This window comes from Delphinapterus leucas, chromosome 3, assembly GCF_059928025.1.
Source record: "Delphinapterus leucas isolate spDelLeu-1000000601 "Yukka" chromosome 3, BTC_Dleu_Yukka2, whole genome shotgun sequence".
In the NCBI taxonomy this organism is placed as follows: Eukaryota; Metazoa; Chordata; class Mammalia; order Artiodactyla; family Monodontidae; genus Delphinapterus; species Delphinapterus leucas.
Genome location: NC_143131.1, coordinates 67,573,815 through 67,591,910, shown reverse-complemented (window position 1 = coordinate 67,591,910; position 18,096 = coordinate 67,573,815). Strand labels below are relative to the sequence as shown.

The window sequence follows — 18,096 nt, the reverse complement described above, 5'->3', positions numbered from 1 at the left end:
TTTTTACAGTATGTGTTAAGTCGTTATGCTACATAGCTACAAATGTTAAACAATTATTTTCAAATAAAAATTACATAATAATAAAAAGAAACATTTATTATCATAAGATATACACTATGCTATGTGTTTTACATGGATTATCTCATTCAACATCAAAACAAGAGGAAAGAAACAAACAAAAAACTATAAGCTATGACCTCTTAATATGACCTTTAACAGAGAAGAAAAAAGTTTAGTGATATGAAGTAATTTGCCTGAGGTCAAAAAAGCTGGGAGCTCAACATTCTAAAGCCTGGGTTCTTAACTGCTATTTAACCAAGAAATGATTTTGAATGAATAGAATTCATTCCACCTTTCCAAACCAGTGACTGACTATGTGCTGACTTTGTTGTAGTTACTGAAGAACAGAGGCCAGTGGTACGCAATTCTTTTGAACAATTTCTAGGATAGGAATGTGACTAGCAGATAATCAGATTAGTATAAGTATCTGAAAATAGCATTTAATATAGTCTTTGAAGCAGAAAATGCCAGGAAAAGGTAATAGCAACTATCTTTCAACAGTTTAACTCATATCTGTTTAATTTATAGCAAACGTCAAAATTAACAAGAAACTGATACGTGGCAAAAAACTGATTTTGATAGCAATATGTGTTCATTGGAACCTCATAGTTACCACTATAGAGTGAGATCTGCTATTAGGCAAGCTTATTTTGGAGTATACTATTTAGACATGGATCTATATCCTTACTTTGCCATATCCTTGGGAAAGTTCTCTTGGGAAAGCTCCCTGTACCTCAGTTTCTTCATGAGTTGAATGAGGATAACAAGACCTACCTTGCAAGACTGTTGTAAAGACTAGAGAGAATCTATGTAGTGAATGGTGAAAACACAGTAGGTGCTAAATAAATTATGGCTGCTGTTATTATTGCTATCATTATTAGTGTTATCACAAATAAATGTAGAGGGTTGCCTGTATTATAAAGAGCAGATCTTGGAGAATCACTTCAGAGAGCCACTAAGTGAGGGTGAAGACCACAGTTGGCTGCTTTGGGCATGGAATAGAGGTGACATGCTGTCAGATGGAAAAGTGAATGTGTGAGTCAGAAAGGTCAGAGAAGAACTGTAACAGGGAGCTTCTTTTAGAGATTTTAGGCATGAAGTTGATTAGTGGAGAAAGGATACTGAAATTCACACAGACAGACCAAGTCATAGTCCATTGGTCCCAAGAGTCACATTTAGGTTTCAGTCAGAGATGTGTGGTGGGTGCTAAATTATTCTAGAAACTCACCCAGCTATGGATATTCTCTTACTAACCAAGCATTAAGGGCTGGATCTGCTGCCTTTTCTAAAGGAACCCATGACAAGGTCAGGGGATATTTTTACATGAATCCCACTTCTGATTGAAGCAAACTTTGAGAAAGGTAATAGCGAGCTCCTGTGAAAAGTCATGTTTTTAAGTTCTTGTAAATCAAACGCTACATCCCAGGAGGGTGGAGAGAAGCAGAGGTAACCACAGTCCATGCCTCCGCCCCTCTGAATAAAGCCCAAAGGAATTACCCACAGGACCAGAAAAAGTTATACAGTGCAGAATTACAAGAACATACTCATGGTTCTCAGTGGGATTTATTACTTTCAATTTACCAAAGCTCTTGTGATGAAACAAACATCCCCCCTCACTTTGATTGATATTAATTTGTTGCACAATATAGCACCACAGCCAGTTTCTCTTTGTAGAGTATTTCCCAAAACTATGAACAAATCAGAATGATTCTGAAAAGATACTTACTTTCCATTCCTTTGTTTTACACAGAGATTCCAAAGACAGCTTGATGACCTTTTTTATTTACAAAACGTAGTAACTCCCCCACTGACCTCTCAATCTATACCTTCTCTTTCCTGGTATAGTCCAATAACTCCCAGAATCCAACTCTACATTCTTTACAGTTTTTAAAAATTATTTTAAATTCTACAAGTCATACATGAATGTACTTAGACTGTACTTTAGATAAGGCTAAAATCTCCTTTTAGATACTCACCCCCGCCCCCAATTCCAACCCCCATCTGCATCAGAGGTAGCCATTATTAACAGTGTATATGTAACCTTTCAAAACCTTTATTCATCAATAGAAAATACTTGTTATTTTCTGTTCTGTTTTTTACCAATTGCCATTATAAGGTATGTACAATCTTGCAACTTGCTTTTATTAAGTTGTAAGAAATTCTAGGGTACACATATTCATTTATGGAGGCTAAAAGATTAGTGGAAACAATGGTGGACACACAGCAGGTTCTAAGAACCTGTGCACAACCATGAAATTTTGGGTATGTTACTAACTTCACTATCCTCATTTCTGAATAATCCTCCATCTCCCTCTCTTACAGGTTTTGTGTACAAACTAAATGAAGTAATATGTGTGTGTGCTTTAAAAGCTGTGCAGTTTTATATATAAATAAAATGCGATTTCTTAAATATTATCTGGAAAATAAAATCAGGTAGTGCTACTATTCTAAAACTATATACTATAGGTATTTAACTCAAAATTTTAACCAAGAAGTGCCACAATATTGAAACATTTAGCTAGTGGCATAGCATTCCTAGCTTTGAATGCTTCATTGGAAGCATTACATCAAAGGTTTAATCATGAGAAAATAAATTTGCATGTAAGCTCAAGTTATTAAACTGTTTACAAATTTGATTCAATTTTTAATTCTGTGAGCTTCTGTGCTTGATTCCTAGAGTAAATGAACAGCAGCCCTAATGTATTAAAACAGTTAGAATAACTAAATCCGAAAACAGATTTGCAAAACTATGACATTTAAAAATATTTTAAAATGTATCCCAAATCTACTATTTTAGTAAAAACAACTGTGTAAATTATTTCAGTTTAAGTTACAGCTCTTTTTAGAAAAATGCTCTTTATAAGATATAAGCCTGGAAGGTCTGCATTTTAAGTAAATTCAGACATTAAGATTCTTGGGGGAAATAGTTAAAAAAGAATGCACTAAAAAGTCCCCCTCATTTCTAGTTTTTTTCAATAACAAACAATATCACCTTCACCTAAACTGAAAACTGCCATGTATTTGTTCTGTTTGCTTTTCATTATGAATTACTCACTTTTAGTGGGGAGGAGGGAGCTGGGGGTTCAGAGAAGGTTTTGGGGGAGTGACATGTTTTTCAACCTTTCCAATTTCCTTTATTTGAAACACATTACTTCACACTATTTCTTCAGCATCTCCAAGTTCAAAGGGCTACCTAATTTTCACTGCTTAATATGAAAACAAAAAAGAACCATGGGCTCAACAACATTAATCATTAGAGAAGTGCAAATCAAAACTACACTGAGATATCATCTCACACCGGTCAGAATGGCCATCATCAAAAAATCTAGAAACAATAAATGCTGGAGAGGGTGTGGAGAAAAGGGAACACTCTTGCACTGTTGGTGGAAATGTAAATTGATACAGCCACTATGGAGAACAGTATGGAGGTTCCTTAAAAAACTAAAAACAGAACTACCATACGACCCAGCAATCCCACTACTGGGCATATACCCTGAGAAAGCCAGAATTCAAAAATAGTCATGTACCAAAATGTTCATTGCAGCTCTATTTACAATAGCCAGGACAATGGAAGCAACCTAAGTGTCCATCAACAGATCAATGGATAAAGAAGATGTGGCACATATATACAATGGAATATTACTCAGCCATGAAAAGAAACGAAATTGAGTTATTTGTAGTGAGGTGGATGGACCTAGTGTGTGTCATACAGAGTGAAGTAAGTCAGAAAGAGAAAAAGAAATACTGTATGCTAACACATATATGGAGTCTAAGAAAAAAAAAAATGGTCATGAAGAACCTAGGGGTAAGACGGGAATAAAGACACAGACCTACTAGAGAAGGAACTTGAGGATATGGGGAGGGGGAAGGGTAAGCTGTGACAAAGTGAGAGAGTGGCATGGACATATATACACTACCAAATGTAAAACAGATGGCTAGTGGGAAGCAGCCGCATACCACAGGGAGATCAGCTTGGTGCTTTGTGACCACCTAGAGGGGTGGGATAGGGAGGGTGGGAGGGAGGGAGATGCAAGAGGGAAGAGATATGGGAACATATGTATATGTATAACTGATTCACTTTGTTATAAAGCAGAAACTAACATACCATTGTAAAGCAATTATACTCTGATAAAGATGTTAAAATAAATAAATAAATAAATAAATAATAAATAAAAGAATCACAAAGGGCTCCCAGAGGGACCTGGTTTGATTTGGAAAATGACTAAATTGGCAAACACACCTCTCAATGGGAGGTGTCACTATTGTCTCCAGCAGCCCTAGAAACGAAGTCCCAAACACACGGAGTCATAAAAAAAAAAAAAGAACGGGAAAGTACTGACGTATATACATATATGTAAAAAATATTACATAAAGCCATAACATTTTGGGGGGTGTCAATGTGATCATAGCAAGATAACTCAGAGCTGAGTTAAGATCCTGAAACACAACTAAGTCAGAGTGATTTCCAAGTACATTCATGTCTGAGAAGGAAGGCGGGGCAGATGGAACATGTATCTAATGTCTACCTTTTAGATGCCAAGAGTGAAGGTGAACTGTAAGAATTATCTGAGGTCAATTTAATCCAACTCTAAATTATAAATCTAAGTGAACATACACATTTAATGAATTAGTGGAATAAAGTAGATTATAAAACTCTAATTGTATAAATCAGAACAATGAGTCATATGACAGTTTTAGGACCCATTTTAATGTTTTATAGTTTGTGCCAATTTCTCTAAATAGAGAAATTCTGACCACTGGTACTTCAGATTTTCACTCATAGGAAAAAGTAAGCAATAACACAATGACAGATGCTCAGACTAGGTACACAAAAATGAGAGAAATGAAAATTATAACTATCCATTCTACAAATTAGGTGAACAGCAGAAAAAGCACATGGAATCTCAGAAGACCACAGGCTCCCAGCCCTAGCTTCAATATACTAAAACATTTTGGATCACAGTTTCTTCAAATATAAAATGAGGCGGTTGGACTATATCTTCAATGTTCTCTACAGCCTATGATATTTCATGGGAAAAATTTCATAATGGTAGTGGGTTTATAAAACCTATGATTTGAATGCCAAAAATGGTAACCTGGGAAATTTTAATGGCTTGTGGAATATTTATTGCTGTCAACTAATTTTTTTTTTCAAAAACCATTTTTTTGGGGTCTGGCTACAGAAATAATTACACGTTATCTGTAGGCAATGTGGAAAATAGAGACAAACCCAACTAAGAAAAAGAATGACCTATAATCACTACCCAAAGATAACCTGATCTGTTAACATACCTGTTTCCATATCTATTGTTATATCAATTACTGTAATGTATTGAATCCAGTGGTTTTCAAATTTTTTTATGCGCAGAATCATTTTTTTCTAAAGAAAATCTCACATGTAACATTAATATGTACAAGAAATAAAAGTGAAAATACTCTGAAATGGTGATGAAGGGCCAGGGTTTTTCTGAGGTGATTGTCAACACACTTCTATGGAACCCTGTACTCAAACAAGTACTGCTTTAAAACCATTGACTTAATTTCCCAATGCTGGACATTTACACTATTTCTGTGGTTTTGTTTGTGTGTTTGTTTTTGCTTTTATAAATAACATTCAGATCTTTGTGCACAGTCATGGTTATTTCCTTAGGATAATTCCTGGAGGCTAAGTTTCTGGATCAAATGGTTTTAAGGTATTTATTGTCATACCAGCTTATCCTAAGGATCACCCATTGTACAGTATAATCGTAGGGATAATAAATTTTAGCATTGGAGGAGGTTAAGGTTTTGTACGTAGTCGGTGCCGTATGTATTTGATACTATTCCTAACAAGGATAATCGGCTTCGCAGGCTGCGAACAGCAGTAGGATGGTTGGTATTATGCTGGCTAAGGTAAAGTGTGAGTTTAGGATTATTAGGGTTGCCATGATGAACAGTGATAATATTATGCCTTCTAGACATAATAGTGAGGACATTAAGTGGGATCGGTATATTAGCAGCCCTACAAGGGATATTGTGAAAGCCATAATAATATTTATGTACACTAAAGACACTTGGTAGTTATGAGTTTAGTCATAATCTAATGAGTCGAAATCATTTGTTTTATTTTAAACTAAATACCATATTCAATTCATTCTAGCCCCTTTTGAGTTCATTCATAGGCTGGGCTAATTGCCAATAATGAGATTAGAAGTAGAGCTATGGTAAGTATTGTTTTTAGATTATTTGTTTGAGTTGCCCAGGGGAGGGGCAGTAGGAGGGCAATTTCTCAGTCAAAGAGGGGGAATGTGGGCTTCCCTGGTGGCGCAGTGGTTGAGAGTCCACCTGCCAATGCAGGGGATACGGGATCGTGCCCCGGTCCGGGAGGATCCCACATGCCGCGGAGCGGCTGGGCCCATGAGCCATGGCCGCTGAGCCTGCGCTCCGCAAAGGGAGAGGCCACAACAGTGAGAGGCCCGTGTACCGCAAAAAAAAAAAAAAAGAGGGGTAATGTGATTGCTACTAGGAAAAATTTTATAGAAAAGGGCAGGTGGGCATATCCTGTGGGGTCAAATCCACATTCATAGGGACTTATTTTTTCTGTTTTAAGTGTTTAGCTGAGGGAATCAGAAGGCGATGAGTACGAGCAACAAGGCCAGTGCTGTATTTGTTAGTAGGGTTACTATTAAGTTTCTTATTCTTTTTCGGAGTGTACCAAAACTAACTGATTGGAATTCAGTTGTACTAATTAATACTAAAAGAATTATGAGCCTCATCAATAGATGGATACGTAAAGGAATAGTCACACAACATCTACAAAATGTCAGTATCAAGCAGCGGCTTCAAAGCCGAAGTGGTGGTTGGATGTGAAGTGGAATTTTAATTGGCGCAGGAAACAGACAATAAGGAAGGTGGACCCAATGATTACATGCAGTCCATGGAACCCTGTGGCCATGAAGAAAGTTGATCCATATACTCCATCTGAGATTGTAAGTGGAGCTTCATAATACTCTGTGGCTTGTAGGAGTGTAAAATATATGCCCAGGGCAATTGTAATAAAGAGGGCTTGGAGTATGTGCTTGTGATTTCCTTCCGTAAGGCTGTGGCGGACTCAAGTAATAGACACGCCAGAGGCTAGTAGCACGGAAGTGTTGAGAAGCAGTACCTCTAGGGGGTTTAGAGGGCAAATGCCTGCTGGTGGCCAGCACCCGCCTAATTCAGGAGTAGGGGCGAGGCTTGAGTAATAGAAGGCTCAAAAGAAGCTGGTAAAAAAGAAGACTTCTGAGACGATAAATAAGATTATCCCATATCAAAGCCCTTTTTGGACAATTGGTGTATGGTGGCCTTGGAAAGTGCTCTCCCGAATAACATCTCGCCACCACTGATACGTTGTTAGAGTATTAGTTAGTAGGCCTAATATTAGTAGTATTATTGAGTTGAAGTGGAATCACATGATTAGGCCCGATGTTATTAGGAGGGCTGAAAGGGCTCCTGTAAGGGGTCAAGGACTGGGCTTTACTATGTGGCATGTGTGGGTCTGGTGGGTCATTATTATTGTCATGCAGATAAAGGCTTACTAGGAGGGTAAACACATAGGCTTCAATTATAGCAACCGCAAATTCGAGGATAGTTAAGTAGGGTAAGAATGATGAATGTAATAAAAGCTGTGGTAGTGCTGATGCTGTGCTAAAGTTGTCCCTCCAATTAGATGTATTAATAAATGTCCTGCTGTAATATTGGCTGTTGATCGCACAACTAGTGCTACTGGTTGGATAAACAGGCTAATAGTTTTGATAATCACTAGTATGGGGATGAGGGGGGGAGGGTGTGCCTTGTGGCAAGAAGTGAGCTAGAGATATTTTTGTTCTGTTATGAAAACTTGTAATCACGGTGCCCGCTCATAGGGGAACTGCTACTCCTACATTTACTCAGAGTTGCGTGGTGGGTGTAAACGAGTGGGGAAGTAGTCCTAGAAGGTTGGTTGACCCAATAAATAAAATGAGTGATATTAGAATTAATGATCAAGCCTGTCCCTTGTGATTATGGGTGCTTATTATTTGTTTTGATGTAAGTTGGACTAGTCATTGTTGAAGGGAAATTATGTGATTATTAGTCATTTTGATGTTGGAAATAAAATACTTTTAAACATAATAATTAAAATAACTACAGGGAGGCCTATTATTGTTGGGGTTATGAAAGAGGCAAATAGATTTTCATTCATTTTGTTTCTCAAGGGGTGGACTGTTTTTACACTTTGGTGCGTGTTGATTCTGGGTTGGGGTAATAAGTATACTTTGTGACTTTTAGTTGAAATATAATAAACAGTGTTAGAAACATAGATGAGATGGTAAGGAATCATGTTGATGTATCTAATTGTGGCATGCCATTAAGGACAGTCTCAGCTCTCGGTCTTTAACTTAAAAGGTTAACGCTACCTAGCTTCTTAATGAGTTTAGAATATTGATGCGGATCATTTTCCGAAGTATTTTAAGGGTACTATTTCAAGGACAATTGGCATGAAGCTAAGGTTTGATACACAAATCTCTGAACACTGTCCGTAATACAAACCTGGTCGTACTGATATTAGGGTTGTTTGATTTAGGCGCCCTGGGATTGCGTCTGTTTTCAGGCCTAGGGAAGGTACGGCTCATGAGTGTAATACATCTTCAGAGGAGATCAGTATTCGGATTGTTATTTCTATGGGCAACACTACTGGGTTATCTACTTCTAGCAGTTGTAATTCCCCTGGTTTTAAATCTGATGCTGGGATTATATAGGAGTCAAAATTTAAGTCTCTGTAGTCAGTGTACTCATAACTTCAGTATCATTCGTGGCCTATAGTTTTTACAGTAAGGGACGGGTTGTTGATCTCATCTATCATGTACAGGATTCGCAACGATGGCAGGGCAATTAAAATCAAGATAATGGCCGGTAAGATGGTTCAGATGGTTTCTACTTCTTGTGCGTCTATTGTGCTGGTACATGTTAGCTTAGCTGTTAGCACTAGTGAGATGATACAAAAAACCAGAGAGCTAATTAAGAAGACAATTATTATTAGTGTGTGGTTGTGAAAGTGTAGCAATTCTTCCATGATGGGTGATGTTGAGTCTTGAAACCCTAGTTGGAAAGGATATGCCATAGAGATAAACAGAATTTCCACCTGTGACTTAACTTTGACAAAGTTACATAAAATTCTACTAATATCTCATTTATGGAGAAAGACATAGTGGTTATGATGTTGGCTTGAAACCGATAAAAGAGGGTTTGACTCCTTCCTTTCTTGACTATTTTAGACTGACGTTAAGTTGGCTCCTCAAATGTATGATATGGTGGAGGACATCCATTTAACCACTCTAAGTTTGTAGTAGTAAGTTCTACTGCTAGAACTTCTCGTTTGGATACGAATTCCTCTAAGATAATGGAAATTATCACCATGACAGCTGTTAATAAGATGAATGAGCCTATTGATGAGATAGTGTTTCATGTTGTATACGCATCTAGGTAGTCGGAGTATCGTCGAGGTATGCCAGATAGACCTAAAAAATGTTGTGGGAAGAAAGTTATGTTGACACTCACAAATATGATTACAAAGTGAATTTCTGCTCATGTTGAGTTGAATGTATATCCTAAGAATAGTGAGAATCAGTGCACAAACCCTCCTGTGATAGCGAAAACAGCCCCCATTGAAAGTACATAGTGAAAATATGCGACTACATAGTAAGTATCATGAAAGACAATATCTAATGATGAGTTAGCTAGGACAATACCTGTTGGCCCACCGACTGTGAAAAGGAAGATGAAACCCAGGGCTCACATCATGGCTGGGGACCATTTAATGTTACCTCCATGGAGTGTTGCCAGTCAACTAAACACTTTCTCTCCTGTTGGGACAGCGATGATTATAGTGGCTGATGTAAACTATGCTCGTGTGTCAACATCTATACCCACTGTGAATATGTGGTGGGCTCAAACAATGAACCCTAAGTATCCAATTGACATTATAGCTCATACCATACCCATGTACCCGAAAGGCTCTTTTTTTCCTGAGTAATAGGTTACAATGTGTGAAATCATTCCAAATCCGGGCAGGATTAAAATATACTTCAGGGTGTCCAAAGAATCAAAACAGGTGTTGATATAAGATGGGATCTCCCCCTCCTGCAGGGTCAAAAAACGTTGTGTTTAAGTTTCAGTCAATTAGCAGTATAGTGATTCCGGCTGCTAGTACAGGTAAGGATAATAGAAGTAATACTGCTGTGATTAATACTGATCATACCAATAACGGTGTTTGATATTGGTTTATAGTGGTGGGTTTATATTAATAATAGTGGTGATAAAATTGATAGCCCCTAGAATTGAGGACACACCAGCTAAATGTAGGGAAAAAATAGTAAGGTCAACTGAAGCTCCTGCATGTGCTAAATTTCCAGCCAAGGGTGGATATACGGTTCAGCCTGTACCTGCACCAGCTTCAACTATTGACAATGCCAGCAACAATAAGAAAGGAGGAGGGAGTAGTCAAAAACTCATGTTATTCATATGGGGGAAAGCCATATCAGGTGCTCCAATTATTAGAGGCATAGCCAGTTTCCGAAGCCACTTATCATAACGGGTATGACCATAAAGAAAATTATTACAAGTGCATGGGCTGTTACTACCACATTATAAATTTGGTCGTCTCCGAGCAGTGTTCCAGGCTGACCTAATTCAGCACGAATTAGTAGGCTCAGGCCTATACCTACTATTCCAGCTCAGGCACCAAATAGCAAATATAAACTACCAATGTCTTTGTGGTTGGTTGAGAATAATCAGCGGTTTTTGAACATAGGTAAAATGGCCAGAGTAGGCATTAGACTGTAAATCTAAAGACAGAGGTGATGTCCTCTTTTTGCCAAGCCCTGTGGTGTATTGTTCATATTGAATTGCAAATTCGAAGAAGCAGCTTCAACCCTGCAGGGGCTTCTCCAGCTGTTTTTTTTCCTGCTGCGGGAGAAGTAGATTGAAGCCAGTTGACTAGGGTATTTAGCTGTTAACTAAAAATTCTTGGGAGATGTATCCCTCCAATCTAGTGAGGATTAGCTTCATTAAAGTGTTTGATTTGCATTCAGTTGATGTAGGATATAGTCTTGCAATCCTCATTAGGCAGGAATTAAGTAAATTATACTTGCTTAGGGTTTTGAAGGCTCTTGGTCTGTTTTAACCTAAATTCCTATTCCAACACTGATAGTATTGGTGTGAGGGGCAGAAGTATTGTGGATATTACGATCATAGTTGGTAGGAGGATTATTTGTTTTGCAGAGTCAAACTGTCATTTTATTTTCACGTTTTTTATGGAGGGGAACGTGGTCAGCACTGTGGAGTATGTGAGTTGCATGTAGAAGTACAGGTTAAGTAGTGCTGTGATGGCTATAAGTGTGGGTAAAATAATATTATTGCTTTTTGTTATTTCTTGAATAATTATTCATTTAGGCATGAATCCTGATAGTGGTGGGAGTCCCCCTATTGATAGTAGAGTGCCTAGGGTAAGGGTTGTGACAACAGGTGTTTTGTTTCATGTGTGTGACAGTGACAGTGTAGTAGTGGCTGAGCTGTGAATAAATAATATGAATATAGTGAGGGTTATTATAGTGTAGATTACTAGGTTTAGAGTTGTTATAGTTGGGTTGTATAGTAAGACAGCTGTTATTCAACCTATGTGGGCGATTGATGAGTAAGCCATGATTTTTCCGAGTTGGGTTTGATTTAATCTACTTCACCCTCCGATTAGAATGGACGGTATGGATAGGGATAGTATTAGGTTTAGGTTGATTGATGGTGAGATTTGCTAAAGGATTGATAGAGGCGCAAGTTTTGGTCATGTCAATAGAATTAGGCCTGCCATTAATGGGATGCCTTGTGTTACCTCGGACACTCAAAAGTGAAAAGGGGATAGTCCTAGTTTTATGGCCAGGGCTACTGTTACTACTGTTGATGCTGTTGGGTTGAATATTTTTGTAATAGTTCATTGGCCGGAATATAGTAAGTTAATGATGACTGCTATTATAAGTAGCATGGATGTGGTAGCTTGTGTTAAGAAATATTTAGTGGAGGTTTCAATGGCTAATGGGTTAAAGCTTTTTTTTATTATAATGGGGATAATGGCTAGTATATTTATTTCGATCCAATTCAGGCTAGCAATACACCCAAACCAGTTGACACCAGGAGGAGGTACCCATTTTCTGTTCTCCTTTTAACAGTCACTAACCCATGTGTAACATTTGAATCAGATTCTATTTCTCTCTGACATAGTTCCTCTTCTTCCCTGTCTCTTCCTCAAGATACCAAACAGGTTGCTGTTAAGGTTAAATAAGTGCCCTCTTCGAAGCACCAATAATTCGTTTTTGTTAAATGCCACCAGATGCCCAATGGATTAGTCTTTTGCTTTCTTCGAACAATGATCAGTCAAGCAGTCAGCTTCTATATAGGAATGACCAACCAAAGCATATAGGCCCCTCTGGAGGGGAATATCTTTGTTACTTGGTGCCTTAGGGCACAACATGCCTTACTTTAAGTCTTATTTGTTATATCTAAGCTTTGTTTAAAATCTATTCAAAGCAGCCTCTGACCCCAGATTCCCAAAAATGAACAGTATAAAGCAGGTTTTCAAATAAGAAGAGAACCTGGCGATTATCTATGTTCTTCATTTTAAGGCCCACAGTGGCTTCCTAGAGCCCAAATTATGACACAAAGACAAATTATGCATTATCTCTGTCCCCAAGGAGTTGACCACCTAGCGGGAATACCAACAAACAAATCAACAACACTATCCTGTGTGATAGATACTATGGGAGAATAAGGTAACACAGGTACCTCAGAAGGATAGGTTGGAAGACTTTTCTGAAGAAGGCAACAGTTTTACTGTACTTTGAAGGAAGTGAATGGGCCAGTGAGATAAAGAAATAGAAAGGCAGTAGGGCCTTCTAGGCAAGGGTAAGCATAAAACTTTGGAAGAACTGGGAATAATTCAGTACTCTAAAGGATAAACCTTAAAAAGTGGCTGGAGAGGAGGACACTAGGGGGTCAAAATTTGAATGCACACAAGTTACATAAATGGGTGAAACTTCATGGATGAGGTCTCTGGTAAATTAATGTCCTCTCTAAAGAGCAAATGTCAGTATAGCCAATTGTCACCATGTGAGGGGATAATCTTATAATCTGAAGAGAAGCCAGAAATCTTTTAATTTTTAAATCAGTGTTGGTACCAAATTTTAAAGAAAACATGGTACAAACAAGACCAAACACATATGTGAGTTGAATTTTGCTAATAGCCTGCCAGTTTACAACCTCAGGGCTAGAGAGTTAGGCCAGGAGCAGCTCATGAAAGGCTCTGTGTACTAAGCTGAGGGGTTTGGACTTTATCCTGAAAACTGTAGGGACTCATTAAAAGACTTGAAGTGATTAACATCTTAGAAGGGTCACTCTGGCAGCTGTGTGAAGTCTGGAAGGTTGCTATGTAACAAGTGCTTAAACCAAGGTGGTGACAGGGACACGGAAAGGAGGAGGCAGATTTGAAAGATGTTAAACAAGGCAAACAGTTTAGTAAATTACAGTTGAAACTTGAACGTAGGTCTCCTACTCCCTTGCTTGATATTCTTATAACTATACCAACATTGTAGGATGCCTTTTTTAGTAGAATACTATTTGGTTTGCAATTAATAAGTTACAGGGGAGATTCTTTGCAAACATTACCTTGAAACACCAGAATTTTTTCCTATAGATACTATTAGTATAGTGTAGGCAAACTCTAAAGTAAACTCCAGGAAAGAGGATATACAGAGAAATCACGAGGAGATAGACAGTGGGCATAGACACTGACCGTGAATAAAGCCCATCTACCATGCTTCACTGGCTAACATTCTATGCCAGTTTACAACTAAACAATGGATGAAGATATTATTAAGTATTTGGTAAAGGAAAAGAAGGGACTATCTTACTGCATTCCTGCCTCAAAAATTCTATGACTAAAAATTACTCAATTAATGAGTTTCTGGATCATCAGCATTGTGGTTAATCCCTGCACACTTAGTGCAAGTGAAGACTACAGCTTTAATTTGGTTAGTACATTTTTTAGTTCAATGAATAACAGAGCCAGACAACAAGCAAGTCAAGTGGAAAGTGAAGTCATTAGGTGGGGTGAATTGATGTCAAATCTCTGAGTGTTTTCTCTCTTAAACTTCTGGATGGGAGCTGGACTCCATTTGTCTGACTGGCACAGATGAGTTTATAGAAGAGCATTTGTTAAATAGCTCTGTGAATAATAAAATCTACCCCTACTACCTGCTTGACAAAAAGCTGAAAATGCTGTATTTTTCTTTATTAAACAAGATATTAGTTTGCAAAGTTGTTGAAGAATTTGATGTTTCCTAAAGTTTCCATATTACGCAATTACATTGGTACAGAGAGAAAATAAAACTTCCAAATCATAACATCTGGAATGATGTTATATATCTTTAAGTTTGTAATAATGTAGCTAAACAGTGGCTTATTGTGACCCTCTACTCTGTTTATGGCAAGGGTGTCAATGTTTACTTCATGGGAGTGGTATTGAACTTTCAACCAATGTTGTCTTATGGTTATTTTTTTAAGCAGTACTGTGATGGTACTAAGAATATGCTATATGTAGACTAGACTCTGTATTCTATCGGTTGGAATAGGTTAGGTTACACCACAGTTGCAAATATCCCAATAAACCAGTGGCTTGAAACAACAAAGCTTTGATTTCTCATTAGTGCCATACGTTCATCACGGGTAGCTTGGGGGCTCCACTCTGTGCTGTCCTCATTCTAGGACCTTGGATGACAGGGCAGTTAGCAGCAGTGCCAGTCACCATGGCAGAAGGAAAGAAAGTTCTCTGGCTCAGAAATTACACATGACGCTCACTTTTAATCAAAACTTGCCAGTGAGAACTAGAATCACAGCTGCACTCAGCTATAGCTATGAAGTTCAATTTTGCCATGTGCCCAGATGACAGAGAACTGGAAATATTTAGTGAACAGAACTAATGACTATCACAGTCACCCAAATAATTGGTCTATTATGGTTTCATGTATCTTTTTTTTCTCTACTTGGCTGGACTGTGAAGTTAGAACCTATGACTTAAAAGGCTCCCAACAAATTCTTTTGATCCAGTACATGAAGAGAACAGGTTGATTAAAGTGTGATTTCAATAAAGTAATTATGTCCTTTTGGAACTTTTCCCCCAATACTATATTTTAAAGTTCAGTTCTGATACAGTAAAGTTGCCAGAAATAGATAACAAAATTATTCAGATGAACTGCAAGCCCAGAAAGTAATCACCTGGCTATGCAAGCCAGGTGTAATCATAAAATAGATAATCAAAAATGGACTGAATTCATTTTTCCACAGATGTTGCAATCTGTTAAAGAATAAAGCCTGGAACTCTGACACTACCATGTTATCTCTCTTTACCTTTACTGTATTTACTGTTTAAAGCTCCACGTTAGGAACCACTCAAGCACTGCTGAAGAGAAACGCTCTCTCATGCCAAGTGTTCTCACTTCAAGATCATAGCCATAAATCCCAAATGTTTAGGACTCTCAAATCTTTATCTCCAGACCTCGCTTCTTCCAGGAACTCCAGGATCATATATCTTGCTATCTCTGCTTTGATGTCTACTAAGTATTTTAAACATAACCTAGCCAAAACAGAACTTTTCATTTTTCTGCTCTGCAAATCTGCTTTCTTAGTCCTTCCTGTGTCTGAAAACAGCACCACTAACCTAGTTCCTCAAGCTAAAAGCATAGGAATCCTCCTGATTCCCCTCCGTCCCTTATTCTTCTAAGTCAAACCTAGAAGCAAGTCCTGGCAACTTTACTGCTAAAGCATACCTGCGGTCTAAGAACGCCTCGCTCTTCCCCCAAACAGCCTGAGCCGTGACCGACTTTCTCCCGGACTACTGTAAAACGTCCTAGCTGATCTTCTGTTTTCACTAACCCCCACCTCTACATCCGTTTTCAACATAGTGGTCATAGCAATCTTTTAAACAAACATCAGACCATGACATTTCCCTCCTTAAAATCTCCCATTACACTGTGAATAAAATTTAAAGAATATCGGCCCTCAAAGCCCTGCATGATCTGACTGAATCCATTTGACTGACCACACAGTTAAATTATCAATACATACCACTCCCTCGCTTTCCCCCTACATGGGCCCTCTTTTCTTCAGCATGCCAGGTTTGGCTCACCTTAGGGCCTTTGCATTACTTGTTTCCTCCCAGTCTTTGCAGCAATGTCTGCTTGTCATTTAGGTTCCGTTTTAAATATCAATTCCTCAGAGAGACCTTCCATGACCTCTTTATATAAAGAGGAACCATTTTATCACTATCTTTTACGTCACGCTCTTTTTTTTTTAAGACACCAATTGTACTTGAACATTTGTTACTTTTTTTTTTTGACTGTGTTGGGTCTTCGTTGCTGTGCGTGGGCTTTCTCTAGTTGCGGCGAGCGGGGGCCACTCTTCATCGTGGTGCGCGGGACTCTCACTATCGCGGCCTCTCTTGTTGCGGAGCACAGGCTCCAGACGCACAGGCTCAGTAGTTGTGGCTCACCGGCCCAGTTGCTCCGTGGCATGTGGGATCTTCCCAGACCAGGGCTCGAACCCCTGTCCCCTGCATTAGCAGGCAGATTCTCAACCACTGTGCCACCAGGGAAGCCCACGTCACCCTCTTTTAATTATCTGCATATCTCTTGATTATTATCTGATGTGTCCTTGTTTGTTTATTGTTTGCTTATTTCACACCACTAGAATGTAACGTCAGCTGTTTTGTGCTGTGCCATATCCTCTGTGACGAGATCAGTGCCTGGCTCATGCTAGGTACTGAGCAAATATCTGTTGAAAAGGTATTTATGATTTGAGTATGTACAAGGTACATGGTATCAGCAAGCAAGATACAAATGTTACATAACATAACACTTCTAAATTCATCTTTGGCCACTTTATAATTATTCTGGAATTTCCAGTGATAAAAATTATTAATTATAAATTATTAAACCTAATACATAAATTAAATGCTTTCATAGTATAATTTTATCACAAGTAGTTAACTTGGAAGACAATCTGCATTCAAACCTAGACAGTCAGACACTGGAAGGGAAAAAGAAAATGAACAAGAACCGAGTAGCAGTAGTAACCAATGCTGAGCATTTACCATGTGACTGGCACATTATATTAGTCCCCTCATCAATTTTAATGAGGTGGGTATTACTATTCCCACTTTAGGAATTAGAATATTAAGGCTCAGAATGATAAAGTATCTTGCCCCAAATCACACAGCATGGAACAGAGTTAGGATATTAATCTATCTCTAATTCTTTACTCCATGGCATGCCCTCAGAAGGCAGTTGCCTGGGGACTCCTGACTGGGGAGCAGCAGCTGCTACAGCTGTAAAATTAGTGATCTCTCTCTCAAAGAGCTGACGGCTGGTAGACCTTTTTTGTTGTTGTTGTTGTTTTTGCGGTACGCGGGCCTCTCACTGTTGTGGCCTCTCCCGTTGCGGAGCAACAGGCTCCAGACGCGCAGGCTCAGCGGCCATGGCTCACGGGCGCAGCCGCTCCGCGGCATGTGGGATCTTCCCGGACCGGGGCACGAACCCGTGTCCCCTGCATCGGCAGGCGGACTCTCAACCACTGTGCCACCAGGGAAGCCCTGGTAGACCTTTTAATAGAGAGGGAACCACAGACAGGTGCAGAGCCTTCAGATAACGATCACATTTTACTGTATTCATTAACTTTATATTGTATGAAATTTTACATTTACGTTCAAGTGATACTGGTTCTCCACTTAAGATAAAGTGTAGCTTCTTCTTTAAATAAGCTTATTTAATTTAAAAAGTAAAGTGATTTAATCAATAATTAACTCATAGTGAAAGTGTTACCAAGAAGTGGCAAAACTCGTGGAAGGAGGCAGTGAAACTCAGATACAATGCAAATCCAAATGGTGGCCCATGCACAACTGAAGTTTAGGAAATTCAAGGCATTCATACTTATCTTTTTAAG

The 18,096-nt window shown here is 38.6% G+C and overlaps 1 protein-coding gene across 4 annotated transcripts in view; it reads right to left on the bottom strand.

Moving 5' to 3' along the window:
- The window catches only part of XRCC4 (X-ray repair cross complementing 4), a 263,958-nt gene that overhangs the window by 61,527 nt on the left and 184,335 nt on the right, over nt 1–18,096 (bottom strand). The window lies entirely within an intron of this gene.